This window comes from Oncorhynchus keta, chromosome 11, assembly GCF_023373465.1.
Source record: "Oncorhynchus keta strain PuntledgeMale-10-30-2019 chromosome 11, Oket_V2, whole genome shotgun sequence".
In the NCBI taxonomy this organism is placed as follows: domain Eukaryota; kingdom Metazoa; phylum Chordata; class Actinopteri; order Salmoniformes; family Salmonidae; genus Oncorhynchus; species Oncorhynchus keta.
In genome coordinates this window covers 7,630,184-7,641,066 of record NC_068431.1, presented here as the reverse complement: position 1 = coordinate 7,641,066, position 10,883 = coordinate 7,630,184, and positions in this window count along the sequence as shown.

Genomic DNA, 10,883 nt, shown 5'->3' with positions numbered 1-10,883 from the left:
TGTAAGTAGTGATACTGGTGTGCAAAATAGCAGAAATGTAAATAAAAACAATATGGGGGATGAGGTAGGTAGATTAGGTTTACAGATGGACTATTTACAGGTGGACTATGTACAGCTGCAGCGATCAGTTAGTTGCTCAGATAGCTGATGTTTAAAGTTAGTGAGGGAAATGTAAGTCTCCAGCTTAGGTGAATTTTGCAATTCCTTCCAGTCACTGGCACCAGAGAACTGGAAGGAAAGGCGGCCAAATGAGGTGTTGGCTTTGGGGATGACCAGTGAGATATACCTGCTGGAGCACGTGCTGCTACAGGTGGGTGTTGCCATCGTGACCAGTGAACTGCGATAAGGCAGAGCTTTACCTAGCATAGACTTATAGATGACCTGGAGCCAGTGGGTCTGACGACGTACATGTAGCGAGGGCCACCCGACTAGAGCATACAGGTCGCAGTGATGGGTGGTATAAGGCGCTTTGGTAACAAAACGGATGGCACTGTGATAGACAACATCCAATTTGCTGATTAGAGTTTTGGAAGCTATTTTGTAGATGACATCGCCGAAGTCGAGGATTGGTAGGATAGTCAGTTTTACTAGGGTAAGTTTGGCGGCGTGAGTGAAGGAGGCTTTGTTGCGGAATAGATACGTCTAAGGCTGTTGAATTTATGAAAAGGCCTCAACCCAAGTTTGCTCTAATCCCAGCCGTAAGCCTAACAATAGCACAACCCTAACCTCATCCACAACCACAAACCCTAGCCTCATCCACAACCACAACACTAACCCTAACCCTCAACCACAACCACAAGCCTAGCCCTCAACCACAACCTTAGAACTAGCCCTAGCCTCAACCACAACCACAACCTTAACACTAACCCTATCCCTATCCTCAACCACAACACTAACCCTAGCCTCATCCACAACCACAACACTAACCCTCAACCACAAGCCTAGCCCTCAACCACAACCTTAACACTAGCCCTACAACTAGCCTCAACCTCAACCACAAACTTAACACTAGCCCTACCCCTACCCCAAGCCTCAACCACAACCTTAACACTAACCCTAGCCTCTACCACAACCTTAACACTAACCCTATCCACAACCACAACCTTAACACTAACCCTATCCACAACCACAACCCTATCCCTATCCTCAACCTTAACACTAACACCCCCAGCCTCTTTACTATTGAGATATGCAACAATATATCCTTTGAGATAATAAAACGTCCAGCCCGTGTATATTGGGTTCCCGAGTGGCACAGCGGTCTAAGGCAAGGGGCGTGACTACAGACCCGGGTTTGATCCCGGGCTGTTTGGGAGTCCCATAGGGCGGCGCACAATAGGCCTAGCGTCTCCCGGGTTTAGAATACTGACTGCCATCCAGCAGAGTTAATGTGATAGAATACTGACTGCCATCCAGCAGAGTTAATGTGACAGAATACTGACTGCCATCCACAGAGTTAATGTGATAGAATACTGACTGCCATCCACAGAGTTAATGTGATAGAATACTGACTGCCATCCAGCAGAGTTAATGTGACAGAATACTGACTGCCATCCAGCAGAGTTAATGTGATAGAATACTGACTGCCATCCACAGAGTTAATGTGATAGAATACTGACTGCCATCCACAGAGTTAAAATCATAGAATACTGACTGCCATCCACAGAGTTAATGTGATAGAATACTGACTGCCATCCACAGAGTTAATGTGATAGAATACTGACTGCCATCCAGCAGAGTTAAAATCATAGAATACTGACTGCCATCCACAGAGTTAATGTGATAGAATACTGACTGCCATCCACAGAGTTAATGTGATAGAATACTGACTGCCATCCACAGAGTTAAAATCATAGAATACTGACTGCCATCCACAGAGTTAATGTGATAGAATACTGACTGCCATCCACAGAGTTAAAATCATAGAATACTGACTGCCATCCACAGAGTTAATGTGATAGAATACTGACTGCCATCCACAGAGTTAATGTGATAGAATACTGACTGCCATCCACAGAGTTAATGTGATAGAATACTGACTGCCATCCACAGAGTTAATGTGATAGAATACTGACTGCCATCCACAGAGTTAATGTGATAGAATACTGACTGCCATCCACAGAGTTAATGTGATAGAATACTGACTGCCATCCACAGAGTTAATGTGATAGAATACTGACTGCCATCCACAGAGTTAATGTGATAGAATACTGACTGCCATCCAGCAGAGTTAATGTGATAGAATACTGACTGCCATCCACAGAGTTAATGTGATAGAATACTGACTGCCATCCACAGAGTTAATGTGATAGAATACTGACTGCCATCCAGCAGAGTTCATGTGATAGAATACTGACTGCCATCCACAGAGTTAATGTGATAGAATACTGACTGCCATCCACAGAGTTAATGTGATAGAATACTGACTGCCATCCACAGAGTTAATGTGATAGAATACTGACTGCCATCCAGCAGAGTTAATGTGATAGAATACTGACTGCCATCCAGCAGAGTTAATGTGATAGAATACTGACTGCCATCCAGCAGAGTTAATGTGATAGAATACTGACTGCCATCCACAGAGTTAATGTGATAGAATACTGACTGCCATCCACAGAGTTAAAGTGATAGAATACTGACTGCCATCCACAGAGTTAATGTGATAGAATACTGACTGCCATCCAGCAGAGTTATTGTGATAGAATACTGACTGCCATCCAGCAGAGTTATTGTGATAGAATACTGACTGCCATCCAGCAGAGTTCATGTGATAGAATACTGACTGCCATCCACAGAGTTAATGTGATAGAATACTGACTGCCATCCACAGAGTTAATGTGATAGAATACTGACTGCCATCCACAGAGTTCATGTGATAGAATACTGACTGCCATCCACAGAGTTAATGTGATAGAATACTGACTGCCATCCACAGAGTTCATGTGATAGAATACTGACTGCCATCCACAGAGTTATTGTGATAGAATACTGACTGCCATCCACAGAGTTAATGTGATAGAATACTGACTGCCATCCACAGAGTTCATGTGATAGAATACTGACTGCCATCCACAGAGTTATTGTGATAGAATACTGACTGCCATCCACAGAGTTAATGTGATAGAATACTGACTGCCATCCACAGAGTTAATGTGATAGAATACTGACTGCCATCCACAGAGTTAATGTGATAGAATACTGACTGCCATCCACAGAGTTAAAATCATAGAATACTGACTGCCATCCACAGAGTTCATGTGATAGAACATCCAGTGTTGCTCGTTGGAAGAGACTCAGGACACTATTGTGTTTCAACAACACCCTCAGACAAGATGGAGAAACTGTCATGTGCGTGACAATGCTGATTCAGCAAAGACGAAGGTTGTGAGGCACCGTATGCCAACGACCTATCCCAACCCTGGGTCCTTCATTACTTTATAGGGCATGTAGATCTGCAGTATACAGTATATTAATGTACATCAGGTTTTAGATCAGCTCATAGCACTATCTCTGTTGCATCCCGAGTTATACATTATATGCTTAACTGTATGGATAAAAGGCATCGTTGTGTTGCCCTCTTCATTGACCTGTCAAAGGCTTTCGATACTGTTTTTCACTCACTGCTAATTTAGAGGCTTTCCTCAATTGGCCCTGACCAGGCTGCATGTAACTGGTTTACACATGACTTGACATATAGAACTCAACGTGTATCTACTGGTGGTGTTACATCGGGTTTCCTGGATATTATAAAAGGTGTCCCGCAAGGGTCGATTCTGGGTCCTGTACTTTTAACTTTTTACATAAACAATATCGACTTGTCCATAAAATATTGTAACCTGCACTTGTATGACAACGATGCTGTTGTGTATGCTATTGCCTCCACGGTTGACCAGGCTCTATCTGAACTACAGTCTGAATTCATTGTATTACACAAAAACTTTATTGACTTGAAGTCAGTTTTGAATGCAGATAAAACTAAGAACATTTTGTTCTCTAGAGTGCATAAAAATAACTCTTATGATTTAAGCATACAGTGCCTTCTGAAAGTACTCAGATCACTTGACTTTTTCCACATTTTGTTACGTTACAGCCTTATTATAAAATGTATTCAATTATATCCCCCCTCATCAATCTACACACAATAAAGACATAAAGACACAGCAAAAACAGGTTTTTATAAATTTGCGCAAATTTATAAAATAAAAAAATGGAAACCCATTTACGTAAGTATTCAGACCCTTTACTCAGTACTTTCTTGAAACACCATTGGCAGCGATTACAGCCTCGAATCTTCTTGGGTATGACGCTACAAGCTTGGCACACCTGTATTTGTGGAATTTCTCCCATTCTTCTCTGCAGATCCTCTCAAGCTCTGTCAGTTTGGATGGGGAGTGTCACTGCACAGTATTTTTCGGGTCTCTCCAGGTATGTTCAATAGGGTTCAAGTCCGGGCTCTGGCTGGGCCACTCAAGGACATTCAGAAACTTGTCCCGAAGCCACTCCTGCATTGTCTTGGCTGTGGAATTAGGATATAAGGGCCTTCTCGGCAAAGGCCAAGTTAGACATTTTCTCTTCTGTGCTAGAGGTCTCCCTGTTGGTACTTGTAATTAAAATGAAATTATTTTCTTATTGACTATATCCACAAAAGCTTTTCTCTTTTGTTCACCTGAAAATTCCCTTTACACTCAGACAGGACAGAGAGCCAGCATTGGAACTCATTCAAAACAAAACTAGGTTGTCCATGTTAAGAATGCCATTCTGCAGTGACTTTAGAGAGGAGACATAGGGGAGACCGAGAGGACAAAGAGAGGAGACAGAGAGGAGACATAGATAAGTTAGGAGTTAGAGAGGAGACAGAGAGGAGTTAGAGAAGAGTTAGGAGTTAGAGAGGAGTTAGAGAGGAGTTAGAGAGGAGACAGAGATTAGTCAGAGAGGAGTTAGAGAGGAGACAGAGAGGAATTAGAGGAGACAGAGAGGAGACAGAGAGGAGTTAGAGAGGAGACAGAGAGGAGACAGAGAGGAGTTAGAGAGGAGACAGAGAGGAGACAGAGAGGAGTTAGAGAGGAGACAGAGAGGAGACAGAGAGGAGGCAGAGGGAGTTAGAGAGGAGATAGAGGGGAGTTAGAGAGGAGACAGAGAGGAGACGGAGAGGAGTTAGAGAGGAGACAGAGAGGAGACAGAGAGGAGACAGAGAGGAGTTAGAGAGGAGACAGAGAGGAGACAGAGAGGAGTTAGAGAGGAGACAGAAAGGAGACAGAGAGGAGTTAGAGAGGAGTTAGAGAGGAGTTAGAGAGGAGTCATGGAGGAGACAGAGAGGAGTTAGAGAGGAGTTAGAGAGGAGTCAGGAGTCAGAGAGGAGTTAGAGAGGAGACAGAGAGTAGTTAGGAGTTAGAGAGGAGACAGAGATTAGTTAGAGAGGAGTTAGTAGTTAGAGAGGAGACAGAGAGGAGTTAGAGGGAGACAGAGAGAAGTTAGAGAGGAGACAGAGAGGAGTTAGAGAGGAACTAGAGAGGAGACAGAGAGGAGTTAGAGAGGAAACAGAGAGCAGTTAGAGAGGAGTTAGGAGTTAGAGAGGAGTTAGAGAGGAGACAGAGATTAGTCAGAGATTAGTCAGAGAGGAGTTAGAGAGGAGTTAAACATTAGACATTTTCTCTTCTGTGCTAGAGGTCTCCCTGTTGGTACTTGTAATTAAAATGAAATTATTTTGTTATTGACTATATCCACAAAAGCTTTTCTCTTTTGTTCACCTGAAAATTCCCTTCACACTCAGACAGGACAGAGAGCCAGCATTGGAACTCATTCAAAACAAAACTAGGTTGTCCATTATTATTATTATTAAGAATGCCATTCTGCAGTGACTTTAGAGAGAAGACATAGAGGAGACATAGAGGAGACAGAGAGGAGACAGAGAGGAGACAGAGAGGAGAAAGAGATGAGTTAGAGAGGAGACAGAGAGAAGTTAGGAGTTAGAGAGGAGACAGAGATTAGTCAGAGAGGAGTTAGAGAGGAGTTAGAGATGAGTTAGAGAGGAGACAGATATTAGGCAGAGAGGAGTTAGAGATGAGTTAGAGAGGAGACAGATATTAGGCAGAGAGGAGTTAGAGAGGAGTCACAGATGAGACAGAGAGAAGTTAGAGAGGAGTTAGAGAGGAGACAGAGAGGAATTAGAGAGAGGAATTAGAGGAGATAGAGAGGAGACAGAGAGGAGTTAGAGAGGAGTCACAGATGAGACAGAGAGAAGTTAGAGAGGAGTTAGAGAGGAGACAGAGATTAGTCAGAGGGGAGTTAGAGAGGAGTTAGAGATGAGTTAGAGAGGAGACAGAGAGGAGTTAGGAGTTAGAGAGGAGTTAGAGAGGAGACAGAGATTAGTCAGAGAGGAGTTAGAGAGGAGTTAGAGAGGAGTTAGAGAGGAGACAGAGATTAGTCAGAGAGGAGTTAGAGATGAGTTAGAGAGGAGACAGATATTAGGCAGAGAGGAGTTAGAGATGAGTTAGAGAGGAGACAGATATTAGGCAGAGAGGAGTTAGAGATGAGTTAGAGAGGAGACAGAGAGGAGTTAGAGAAGAGTTAGGAGTTAGAGAGGAGACAGAGATTAGTCAGAGAGGAGTTAGAGAGGAGTTAGAGAGGAGTTAGAGAGGAGACAGAGATTAGTCAGAGAGGAGTTAGAGATGAGTTAGAGAGGAGACAGATATTAGGCAGAGAGGAGTTAGAGATGAGACAGAGAGAAGTTAGAGAGGAGTTAGAGAGGAGACAGAGAGGAGACAGAGAGGAGTTAGAGAGGAGTTAGAGAGGAGTCAGAGAGGAGACAGAGAGGAGTTAGAGAGGAGTTAGAGAGGAGACAGAGAGGAGACAGAGAGGAGTTAGAGAGGAGTTAGAGAGGAGTTAGAGAGGAGATAGAGAGGAGACAGAGAGGAGTTAGAGAGGAGTTAGAGAGGAGTTAGAGAGGAGACAGAGAGGAGACAGAGAGGAGTTAGAGAGGAGTTAGAGAGGAGACAGAGAGGAGTTAGAGAGGAGTTAGAGAGGAGTTAGGATTCAGAGAGGAGACAGAGATTAGTCTGAGAGGAGTTAGAGAGGAGTTAGGAGTTAGAGAGGAGACAAAGATGAGTTAGAGAGGAGTTACAGAGGAGACAGAGATTAGTCAGAGGAGTTAGAGAGGAGACACAGAGGAGTTAGGAGTTAGAGAGGAGTTAGAGAGGAGACAGAGAGGAGTTCGAGAGGAAACAGAGAGCAGTTAGAGAGTAGTTAGGAGTTAATCAATCAATCAAATTTTATTTATATAGCCCTTCGTACATCAGCTGATATCTCAAAGTGCTGTACAGAAACTCAGCCTAAAACCCCAAACAGCAAGCAATGCAGGTGTAGAAGCACGGTGGCTAGGAAAAACTCCCTAGAAAGGCCAAAACCTAGGAAGAAACCGAGAGAGAAACCAGGCTATGAGGAGTGGCCAGTCCTCTTCTGGCTGTGCCGGGTGGAGATTATAACAGAACATGGCCAAGATGTTCAAATGTTCATAAATGACCAGCATGGTAAAATAATAATAATCACAGTAGTTGTCGAGGGTGCAGCAAGTCAACACCTCAGGAGTAAATGTCAGTTGGCTTTTCATAGCCGATCATTCAGAGTATCTCTACCGCACCTGCTGTCTCTAGAGAGTTGAAAACAGCAGGTCTGGGACAGGTCTGGGACAGGTAGCACGTCCGGTGAGCAGGTCAGTGTTCCATAGCCGCAGGCAGAACAGTTGAAACTGGAGCAGCAGCACGGCCAGGTGGACTGGGGACAGCAAGGAGTCATCATGCCAGGTAGTCCTGAGGCATGACACTAGGGCTCAGGGGAGGGACGGAGAGAGAGAGAGAGAGAGAGAGAGAGAGAGAGAGAGAGAGAGAGAGAGAGAGAGAGAGAGAGAGAGAGAGAGAGAGAGAGTTAGAATTAGAGAGAGCATACTTAAATTCACACAGGACACCGGATAAGACAGGACAAGTACTCCAGATTTAACAAACTGACCCTAGCCCCCCGACACATAAACTACTGCAGCATAAATACTGGAGGCTGAGACAGGAGGGGTCAGGAGACACTGTGGCCCCTATCTCTACAATTATTCTGACATTTCACATTCTCTCTAACTGCTCTCTGTTTCCTCTCTAACTCCTCTCTGTCTCCTCTCTAACTCCTCTCCAACCCCTCTCCTCTCCAACCCCTCTCCGTCACCTCTCCATCTCCTCTCTAACTCCTCTCCAACTCCTTTCCATCTCCTCTAACTCCCCTCTAACTACCCTCTAACTCCTCTCTAACTACTAACTCCTCTCTAACTCCCCTCTAACTCCTCTCTAACTCCTCTCTAACTCCTCTCTGTCTCCTATTTGTCTCCTCTCCAACTCCCCTCTAACTCCCCTCTAACTCCTCTCTAACTACTAACTCCTCTCTAACTCCCCCTCTTAACTCCCTCTCTGCCTCCTCTCTGCCTCCTCTCTGTCTCCTCTCCAACTCCTCTCTAACCCCCTCTAACTCCTCTCTAACTCCCCTCTAACTGCTCTCTGTTTCCTCTCTAACTCCTCTCTGTCTCCTCTCTAACTCCTCTCCAACCCCTCCTCTCCAACCCCTCTCCGTCACCTCTCCATCTCCTCTCTAACTCCTTTCTATCTCCTCTAACTCCCCTCTAACTACCCTCTAACTCCTCTCTAACTACTAACTCCTCTCTAACTCCCCTATAACTCCCCTCTAACTCCTCTCTGCCTCCTCTCTGACTCCTCTCTAACTCCTCTCTAACTCCTCTCAGACTAATCTATGTCTCCTCTCTAACTCCTCTCTAACTCCCCTCTAACTCCTCTCTAACTACTAACTCCTCTCTAACTCCCCTCTTAACTCCCTCTGCCTCCTCTCTGCCTCCTCTCTGTCTCCTCTCCAACTCCCCTCTAACTCCCCTCTAACTCCTCTCTAACTACTAACTCCTCTCCAACTCCTTTCTATCTCCTCTAACTCCCTCTAACTCCCCTCTAACTCCTCTCTGTCTCCTCTCTGACTCCTCTCTAACTCCTCTCTAACTCCTCTCAGACTAATCTATGTCTCCTCTCTAACTCCTAACTCCTCTCTAACTCCTCTCTGTCTCCTCTAATTACTCTCTGCCTCCTCTCTGTCTCCTCTCTAACTCCTCTCTAACTCCTAACTCCTCTCTAACTCCTCTATGTCTCCTCTCTAACTCCTAACTACTCTCTAACTGCTCTCTGTTTCCTGTCTAACTCCTCTCTGTCTCCTCTCTAACTCCTCTCTAACTCCTAACTCCTCTCTGTCTACTCTCTAACTCCTCTCTAACTTCTCTCTAACTCCTCTCTGTCTCCTCTCTAACTCTCTCTGTCTCCTCTCGAACTCCTCTCTAACTCCTCTCTGTCTCCTCTCTAACTCCTCTCTGTCTCCTCTGACTAACCGCTGTCTCCACTCTGAATCCTCTCTAACTCCTCTCTAACTCATCTCAGACTAATCTATGTCTCCTCTCTAACTCCTAACTCCTCTCTAACTCCTCTCTGTCTCCTAACTCCTCTCTGTCTCCTCTCTGTCTCCTCTCTAACTCTAACTCATCTCTGACTCCTCTATGTCTCCTCTCTAACTCCTAACTACTCTCTAACTGCTCTCTGTTTCCTGTCTAACTCCTCTCTGTCTCCTCTCTAACTCCTCTCTAACTCCTAACTCCTCTCTGTCTACTCTCTAACTCCTCTCTAACTTCTCTCTAACTCCTCTCTGTCTCCTCTCTAACTTCTCTCTGTCTCCTCTCGAACTCCTCTCTAACTCCTCTCTAACTCCTCTCTGTCTCCTCTCTAACTCCTCTCTGTCTCCTCTCTCTGACTAATCTCTATCTCCTCTCACACTCCTCTCTGTCTCCTCTCTAACTCCTATTTGTCTCCTCTCTAACTCCTAACTCCTCTCTAACTCCTCTCAGACTAATCTATGTCTCCTCTCTAACTCCTAGCTCCTCTCTAACTAATCTCTGACCAATCTCTGACTAATCTCTGTCTCCTCTCTGACTCCTAACTCCTCTCTAACTCATCTCTGTCTCCTAACTCCTCTATGTCTCCTCTCTGTCTCCTCTCTAACTCCTAACTCTAACTCCTCTCTAACTAATATCTGTCTCCTCTCTAACTCTTCTCTAACTCCTCTCTGACTAATCACTGTCTCCTCTCTAACTCCTAACTCCTCTCTAACTCCTCTCTGTCTCCTCTCTGTCTCCTCTCTAACTTCAAAGTACGTTCATCTCTAGGAGACAGAACATGTCTCCTTCCTGAGCGGTATGACGGCTGTGTGTTCCCATGGGGTTAATACTTGCGTACTATTGTTTGTACAGATGAACATGGTACCTTCAGGCATTTGGAAATGGCTCCCAAGGATGAACCAGAATTGTGGAGGTCTCCAATTCTTTTCTGAGGTCTTGGCTGATTTCTTTTCATTTTCATGTCAAACAAAGAGGCACTGAGTTTGAAGGTTGGCCTTGAAATGCATCCACAGGTACAACTCCAATTGACTCAACTTATGTCAATTAGCCTATCAGAAGCTCCTAAAGCCATGACAATAATTTTCTGGAATTTTCCAAGCGGTTTAAAGGCACAGTCAACTTAGTGTATTTTAACTTCTGATCCACTGGAATTGTGATACAGTGAATTATAGATGGAATAATCTGTCTGTAAACAATTATTCAAAAATGTACTTGTGTTTTGCACAATGTAGATGTCCTAATCGACTTGCCAAAACTATAGTTTGTTAACAGGAAATTTGTTGAGTGGTTGAAAAATTAGTTTTAATGACTCCAACCTAAGTGTATGTAAACTTCCGACTTCAACTGTAGGTTCTACATGACATTATCAGCGTGAGCACTTGTCTAACTAAGCTCTCGCTCCATT